The following is a 9,564-nucleotide window of genomic DNA, read 5'->3' as shown; positions in this document are numbered from 1 at the left end:
GCCATGACTCCTTAATGGATTTAGCCACAGGAAACATTTTTAAAAAACAGGACACAGAGAAAAAGGAAACTCCTGGAAACCCCTCGACAGAGGAAGGAATATCAAAGTATTTATTAAATTTACTAGATTTCTTAGGGTTGACAGCGACAGAAGTAACGGAGTCGTCCAAAGTAGCCAAAACCTCCTATAACAAAACGGAGGTGTTCAAGCTTAAATCTGAAGGAAACCACTTCAGCATCAGAAGAAGGGATTACCCTGTCTGAATCTGGGATTTCACCCTCAGAGGCTACCGAAGTATCTTCCTCCTCAGACTTATGAGAAAGAACAACCTGATTAGTCAAACTGAATCAGAAACCTTAGATTCTGAAGCTCTAATTTTCCTCTTGTGTTTTCCCTGAAGCATTGGAATCGCAGCTAATGCCTCAGATACCACAGCAGACACCTGGGCAGCAATTTCTGCTTGCAAATAATCTCCTCCTGGAGATTGAGAGGAACCGCGGGGCACTGCATATATGCTTGGGACATTTGAGGAGAAGACTGACAGTCTGAACAGCATCAACCTGAGAGAGTGGTGGCTCAGAATCATATGCAACAGATTCCTCTCAATGCATGAGGAACAAAAGGCAAGAGAGGTTAAATTTGGTTATCAAGGCAAAGCTTGCAATCAACTAAAGGAACAAAATCCTGATCCATAGTGGAAATAAAACTTAGTTATCTCACTAAAAGATTTATTCCAGTACTGTCCCTTTAAAAACAACTCCCACGCAGGCAACCTCCAAACAGTCTTTGCCTCATAAACACTCCAAAAGATCTTTATAAATTTTGAAACATTTAGGAGAATTTTTTGTTAAAAAAAAAAAAAAAAAAAAAAAAAAAAAAAATATTAACGTTTTCCGGCAATTAACACAGAAAACTCTGACCTCTACACCTCAGCGACTAGCTGAGGCGCCTACCTGCCTCCACTGAATATCGGAGCTGAAACTGAGAATCTCTTCTCTAAGACCACAACCGCCCCAGCAACAGGAAGTCACGTATAAGTGAACGGCTGAAAAGCTGCGTCACAGCTTACTAAAAGCACACGCACTCAGCCAACAAATAAAAAACACCTTCCAAACAGATCCGCTTCCCAGCACCATAAAAGTGAAATAGCTGGGACAAAAGAAGCAGCAGAAAAATACTACAATCAGCATGGTCTGACCTAGTAAGTGCACCAACACACAAAGCAATAACCCCTGAGCCACCAAATCAAAATTTTAACCTTATTAAAAATAACGTTACTCTCCGCTTAACAGCCAAGTGCCTGCATACTGCCATAAACTCCTGAACTCAGGATTAAAGTCCCAGTAATGTGCAAATAAAACTTTTTTTTTCTTTAAGTGCCAGAGACTCTTTCCTGAAGAAAAAAAACATGGCACTTACCTGCACTTCTAGCTGTCCGGCAGGAGGACAGCTCACCCAGTATGAGAGGAAGCCACTCCTTACAGAGACCTGTGGAAAAAAGAAAGATCTGAGTAAAGCTATTCAGGCTTTCTATACAGCAGCAGCAGCAGCAATCTGCAATCTGTTTCTAACTGCTTAAAAGCTACCACTGCCCTACTGAAGAGACTAACGTGGAGTATGGCTAGACCCAGACTTAAGAGGAAAGATTAGAGCAAACCTACTCTGGCTTTTAAAAATAATACAATTTTGAGTGAAGAGAAAAAAAAAAAAAAAAAAAAAAAGACACCAAAACTTCACCTTCTCTTTGCACCAAAGGTAAAGAGAATGACTGGGGTTTGTGGGAAGGGAAGTAAAACTTAACAGCTTTGCTGTGGTGCTCTTTGCCTCCTCCTGCTGGCCAGGAGTGGTATTCCCAACAGTAATTGATGATGCCGTGGACTCACCATATCTTAGGAAAGAAATATAAAAAATTCTACAAAAGATCTAGAAGATGGCAAGACACATCTGTGGCATCCCACCTAATGTTCCATGAATTCTAACAACCAGAATGCAAGATTGTAATAATTTTTCATTGCAACATAATGTAATCAGAGGAAAATCCTCATTAATATCGATGTATGAACTTGCTACCTGTCAAAATATTACAACCGTCTATGCTGAGTAATAAGTAAACGCCCCTGTTAGTATGTGCAACTATCCATGCCAATGAAGAATGCACGCCACTAACACACCCATTTAATCCGACCAATCAGCTAACCAATGGTATTTTTCATCACTGAAAATCAGCCAATAAATAACCGTAAAGGCGGCGGCAGCTCCACCTTTGATAAAGCATACGGGCAAAACATGTCATGGGAGTGGGGACGTTTATCCTTGTTTTAATTTGCAATAGTGGCAACTTGATGCTTATTATTAAAACTGTACCTTAATTTAATTGTACTAGTAGATGCTTGTGGCTGACAATTTGTGTCGCCCCTTTGTAAAAAACATAATTTATGTAAGAACTTACCTGATAAATTCATTTCTTTCATATTGGCAAGAGTCCATGAGCTAGTGACGTATGGGATATACATTCCTACCAGGAGGGGCAAAGTTTCCCAAACCTCAAAATGCCTATAAATACACCCCCCACCACACCCACAATTCAGTTTAACGAATAGCCAAGAAGTGGGGTGATAAGAAAGGAGCGAAAGCATCAACAAGGAATTGGAATAATTGTGCTTTATACAAAAAAATCATAACCACCACAAAAAGGGTGGGCCTCATGGACTCTTGCCAATATAAAAGAAATTAATTTATCAGGTAAGTTCTTACATAAATTATGTTTTCTTTCATGTAATTGGCAAGAGTCCATGAGCTAGTGACGTATGGGATATCAATACCCAAGATGTGGAACTCCATGCAAGAGTCACTAGAGAGGGAGGGATAAAAATAAAGACAGCCAATTCTGCTGAAAAATTAATCCACAACCCAAATCAAAAGTTTTAATCTTTATAATGAAAAAAACTGAAATTATAAGCAGAAGAATCAAACTGAAACAGCTGCCTGAAGTACTTTTCTACCAAAAACTGCTTCTGAAGAGAAAACATCAAAATGGTAGAATTTAGTAAAAGTATGCAAAGAAGACCAAGTAGCTGCTTTGCAAATCTGATCAACAGAAGCTTCATTCTTAAAAACCCAGGAAGTAGAAACTGACCTAGTAGAATGAGCCGTAATCCTCTGAGGCGGGGATTTACCCGACTCCAAATAAGCATGATGAATCAAAAGCTTTAACCAAGATGCCAAAGAAATGGCAGAAGCCTTCTGACCTTTCCTAGAACCAGAAAAGATAACAAATAGACTAGAAGTCTTTCTGAAATCTTTAGTAGCTTCAACATAATATTTCAAAGCTCTTACCACATCCAAAGAATGTAAGGATCTCTCCAGAGAATTCTTAGGATTAGGACACAACGAAGGGACAACAATTTCTCTACTAATGTTGTTGGAATTCACAACTTTAGGTAAAAATTTAAATGAAGTCCGCAAAACCGCCTTATCCTGATGAAAAATCAGAAAAGGAGACTCACAAGAAAGAGCAGATCATTCAGAAACTCTTCTAGCTGAAGAGATGGCCAAAAGGAACAATACTTTCCAGGAAAGTAATTTATTGTCCAAAGAATGCATAGGCTCAAACGGAGGAGCCTGTAAAGCTCTCAAAACCAAATTAAGACTACAAGGAGGAGAAATTGGCTTAATGACAGGCTTGATACGAACCAAAGCCTGAACAAAACAATGAATATCAGGAAAATTAGCAATCTTTCTGTGAAACAGAACAGAAAGAGCAGAGATTTGTCCTTTCAAGGAACTTGCAGACAAACCCTTATCTAAACCAGTGTTTTTCAACCAGTGTGCCATGGCACACTAGAGTGCCGTGAGAGATCCTCAGGTGTGCTGCGGCAGACTGACAACAGTGTGACATTTTTTAAATTTTGCTTGTTTTTTATTCTGGGACGTTTTTTATTTTGAGTGAGATGATGACTGAGGGTAACAGCGTAGTGGCAGCACGCTCCCCCAACCCGTGTTCACACTTGGAAGGAACCCCCACCCACCACAACACGTGTCTAGTGCCGGCTCTACACGCCGCAACACTTCAATCCCCCATGCATGCTGGCACAGCTTTGCTCCTCCTCCAGAACAGTTCCAGCCAGCGGGGGTGTCCCTCTTTCAAATTTTGAAATATTGGGAGGTATGTGACAGGCTCCTCAGGCATCATTTATAACCATAACATATTGACATTCATTCACAGACAATCATTATGATTGTTTGTGAATGAATGTCAATATGTCATGTATAGTTTGTAGGAGGCAGTACAGTGTGTGTATATATATACATACATATATATATATATATATATATATATATATATATACACATACATACATATACACACATATACGGTATTAGGCTACAATGTGTGATTTTGTAAAATTTTGGGATGGTGGTGTGCCACAGGACTTTTTAATGTAAAAAAGTGTGCCACGGCAAAAAAAAAGGTTGAAAATCACTGATCTAAACCATCCTGAAGAAACTGTAAAATCCTAGGAATCCTAGGACTGTGAGTCCCACCTTGATGATTGACATACGCCACGGTTGTGACATTGTCTGTCTGAAAACAAATAAACAATTCTTTCTTCAGAAGAGGCCAAAACTGAAGAGCTCTGAGAATCGCACGGAGTTCCAAAATATTGATTGGTAATCTCGCCTCTCGAGATTTCCAAACCCCCTGCGCTGTCAGAGATCCCCAGACAGCTCCCCAAACTGAAAGACTTGCATCTGTTGTGATCACAGTCCAGGTTGGACGAACAAAAGAGGCCCCCTGAACTAAACGATGGTGAATTAACCACCAAGTCAGAGAAAGTCGAATATTGGGATTTAAGGATATTGATTGTGATATCCTTGTATAATCCCTGCACCATTGCCTCTGCATACAAAGCTGAAGCGGTCTCATGTGAAAACGAGCAAAGGGGATCGCGTCCGATGCTGCAGTCATGAGGCCTAAAACCTCCATGCACATAGCTACTGAAGGGAATGATTGAAACTGAAGGTTCCGACAAGCTGAAACCAATTTCAGACGTCTTTTGTCTGTTAGAGACAAAGTTATGGATACTGAATCTATTTGGAATCCTAAAAAGGTTACCCTTGTCTGAGGAATCAAGGAACTTTTTGGTAAATTGATCCTCCAACCATGTTCTTGAAGAAACAACACTAGTTGATTCGTGTGAGATTCTGCAGAATGTAAAGACTGAGCAAGTACCAAGATATCGTCCAAATAAGGAAACACTGCAATACCCCGCTCTCTGATTACAGAGAGTAGGGCACCGAGAACCTTTGAAAAGATCCTTGGAGCTGTTCCTAGGCCAAAAGGAAGAGCAACAAATTGGTAATGCTTGTCTAGAAAAGAGAATCTCAGGAACTGATAATGATCTGGATGAATCGAAATATGAAGATATGCATCCTGTAAATCTATTGTGGACATATAATGCCCTTGCTGAACAAAAGGCAGAATAGTCCTTATAGTCACCATTTTGAATGTTGGTATTCTTACAGAACGATTCAAAATCTTTAGATCCAGAACTGGTCTGAAAGAATCTTCTTTCTTTGGAACAATGAACAGATTTGAATAAAACCCCAGACCCCGTTCCGGAAAGGGAACTGGCACAATTACCCCGGATAACTCCAGGTCTTAAACACACTTCAAGAAAGCCTGAGCCTTCACTGGGTTCACTGGAATGCGTGAGAGAAAGAAACTTCTCACAGGCAGTCTTGAAACCTATTCTGTACCCTTGAGAAGCAATGTTCTGGATCCAATGATTTTGGATTGAATTGATCCAAACATCTTTGAAAAACCTTAGTCTGCCCCCTAACAGCTGCGCTGGAATGAGGGCCGCACCTTCATGCGGGCTTGGGGGCTGCTTTTGGTTTTCTAAAAGGCTTGGATTTATTCCAGACTGGAGAAGGCTTCCAATTGGAAACCGATCCTTTAAGGGAAGGGTCAGATTTCTGTTCCTTATTCTAACGAAAGGAACGAAAACGGTTAGGAGCCCTAAATTTACCCTTAGACTTTTTATCCTGAGGCAAAAAAGCTCCCTTCCCCCCAGTAACAGTTGAAATAATAGAATCCAACTGAGAACCAAATAATTTATTACCTTGGAAAGAAAGAGATGGAATGCAGATATGACTTCTAAGTCAACATTGCTAAGTTTTAAGCCATAAAGCTCTTCTAGGTAAAATAGCTAAAGACATATACCTGACATCAATTCTAACGATATCAAAAATGGCATCACAAATGAAATTATTAGCATGTTGAATAAGCTTAACAATGCTATACACATTAGGATCTGGTACTTGTTGCGCTAAAGTTTCCAACCAAAAAATTGAAGCCGCAGCAACATCAGCCAAAGAATTAGCAGGCCTAAGAAGATGACCTGCACATAAATAAGCCTTCCTTAGATAAGATTCAAGTTTCCTATCTAAAGGATCTTTAAAAGAAGTACTATCCGCCGTAGGAATAGTAGTACGCTTTGCAAGAGTAGAGATAGCCCCATCAACTTTGGGGATCTTTTCCCAAAACTCCAATCTATCAGTTGGCAAAGGGTACAGTTTTTTAAACCTTAAAGAAGGAGTAAATGAAGTACCCAGACTATTCCATTCCCTAGAAATTACATCTGAAATAGCATCAGGAACTGGAAAAACGTCTGGAATAACTACATGAGGTTTAAAAACCGAATTTAAACGTTTACTAGTTTTAATATCAAGAGGACTAGTCTCCTCCATATCTAATGCAATCAACACCTCTTTTAATAAAGAACAAATATACTCCATTTTAAATAAATATGAAGTTTTGTCAGTGTCAATATCTGAGGCAGAATCTTCTGAACCAGATAGATCCTCATCAGAGATAGATAAATCAGAATGCTGTCTGTCATTTAAAAATTCATCGAAATTATGAGAAGTTTTACGTTTATTAGAAGGTGGTATAACAGACAAGGCCTTCTGAATAGAATTAGAAACAAATTCTCTCACATTAACAGGAATATCCTGAACATTAGATGCTGAAGGAAAAACAACAGGTAATGGATTATTACTAATGGAAATATTATCTGCTTTAGAAAGTTTATCATGACAACTAACACAAACTACAGCCGGAGGAACAGTTACCACAAGTTTACAACAAATGCACTTAGCTTTGGTAGAACCGACATCAGGCAGCAGAATTCCAGTAGTAGATTCTGAAACAGGGTCAGCATGGGACATCTTGCAATATGTAATAGAAAAAACAACATATAAAGCAAAATTATCAATTTCCTTATATGACAGATTCAGGAATGGGAAAAATGCAAACAGAATAAGTCTCTGGAAACCAGAAGCAAAAAGAAATAATGACTTAAATAATGTCAAAATCTGGCGCCAAGTATAACGCCCAAACTGAAAAATATTTTTTGGCGCCAAAAACGTCTGCAACAAACATGAGCGTCATAGAGGACGCAACTACGTGCAAACTCTCGGCGCCAACTAAGACGCCGGAAATGACGACATAACATCAACAAACGTAATTCTCACGCCAAAAAGTCTCGTGCCAAAAATGACGCAATAAATTATAGCATTTAGCGCTCCCGCGAGCCTAACAGCCCGCAATTTAGAAAGAAAGTCAATTGAAAAAATTTCAGGTAAGAAATATATATATATTTTATTTTTTTATATGCATTTCCCAAAAATGAAACTGACAGTCTGTAAGAAGGAAATAAACTGATTAACCTGAATCATGGCAAATATAAGTATAAAACATATATTTAGAACTTTACATATAAAAGTGCCAAACCATAGCTGAGAGTGTCATAAATAAAAGGAAACATACTTACCAAAAGACACTCATCTACATAAAATAGATAGCCAAACCAGTACTGAAACGAGAATCAATAGAGGTAATGGTATATAAGAGTATATCGTCGATCTGAAAAGGGAGGTAGGAGAAGAATCTCTACGACCGATAACAGAGAACCTAAGAATAGATCCCCAATAGGATGATCATTGTATTCAAAAGGTAATACTCCCTTCACATTTCTATGTCATTCACTGCACTCTGATAGGAACCGGGCTTCAGCATGCTGAAAAGCGCATATCAACGTAGAAATCTAGCACAAACTTACTTCACCACCTCCATAGGAAGCAAAGTTTGTAAAACTGAATTGTGGGTGTGGTGGGGGGTGTATTTATAGGCATTTTGAGGTTTGGGAAACTTTGCCCCTCCTGGTAGGAATGTATATCCCATATGTCAGCTAGGATTATAATACCAATATTGATGCAAAATGTGCGCCCATGTTTTACGATCTAGCACTTTAATGATACATACTCAATATTTACAACTATTGGTGCAAAAAGTGCACCTGTTTTTGATTAGACAGCAGTTTTGTGACCTATATTCACTAAGCTTACATTTATTAAAATTGCGGGAGCAAAATGAGCGCATTTGTTTAAAATATATAGCATCTTAGTGAATCTCATTCACAAACTAACATTTGTTTCACAACGGCAGTGTATGATCCAACCAGGATATTACCATTCTTATTTAGCTAACTTTTTTATTTACAGCATTTTATGTGAATAAACTATTAGTTATATACTCATACATTAGATATTAGAGTTCAAAGTATCCAGCACCTGGGAATAGTACAGGGTGTGCTCACAAACAGGGTCCTGCATAAGCCCCAATACAAAATGAAAAAAGGAGGAAGCAGCACCACCAAAAATAGCTTCAAGCAGGTTTATTCAGCTTATTTGTCTGGCTGTCTTACAAGCTGAATAAACCAGCTTGAAACTATTTTTGGTGGTGCTGCTTCCTCCTTTTTTCATTTGAATATTAGAGTGATCACACAAGGGGAAATGGTTTCCAAAAAATAATTTTGCTGTGCCTTTATAAATACATTTGTGAGTGGATGTATTCATAAATAATCCCTTTTTCTTTTATTTTGTAAATTGGGTTTTGACATCCTATTTGTCAGTTTAACATCAGTTGTGATACATAGGTCACTGGGGGACTCCCTGGTACATCATTTAACTGAATAATAATCCAGCCCTTACATACTAGTATATATGTAATAATATACATTCACTATATTTTGGCAATACTGCATCATTTTGTCCACATTGTGGTTTTTAAGTAATTATTTTATTAAATTATTAAAAGTTAAGTTTTACCCCCTCATTTCTGTGAATTTATTTATTTCTGTCCACCTATCAGATATATTTAGTAGTGTTGTGAGTGCTAGTTAGTACACACTTTGCAAGTGTCTTTCACTTGATTTTCTCCCAAATTCAGTTCCCAGTGTACAGCACCCTTTCCTCTGTAATAACACACGATAAATCATACAAACGATTACATAATAGTAAGTCTAAGAAAACAACACTGGTAGTGCCATCAATTAATCTTTCGCAGATAGCCTTCCAATTTCCTGTCCATGGGATCTCTAAAAGAGGAGCTATCCTCTAGAGGGATAGTAGTATGCTTGGCAAGAGTAGAATTGGCCCTGTCAACCTTACAAATAGAGTTCCATAACTCTAGATGTGATTCAGGGACCGGAAACCGCT

General features: G+C 38.5%; 1 protein-coding gene across 1 annotated transcript in view; it reads right to left on the bottom strand.

Moving 5' to 3' along the window:
- The window catches only part of FCHO1 (FCH and mu domain containing endocytic adaptor 1), an 802,768-nt gene that overhangs the window by 520,070 nt on the left and 273,134 nt on the right, over positions 1-9,564 (bottom strand). The gene's annotated exons all lie outside the window — the stretch shown is intronic.

Source organism: Bombina bombina, chromosome 2, assembly GCF_027579735.1.
Source record: "Bombina bombina isolate aBomBom1 chromosome 2, aBomBom1.pri, whole genome shotgun sequence".
Classification (NCBI taxonomy): domain Eukaryota; kingdom Metazoa; phylum Chordata; class Amphibia; order Anura; family Bombinatoridae; genus Bombina; species Bombina bombina.
This window is presented reverse-complemented; position numbering and strand designations above follow the sequence as displayed.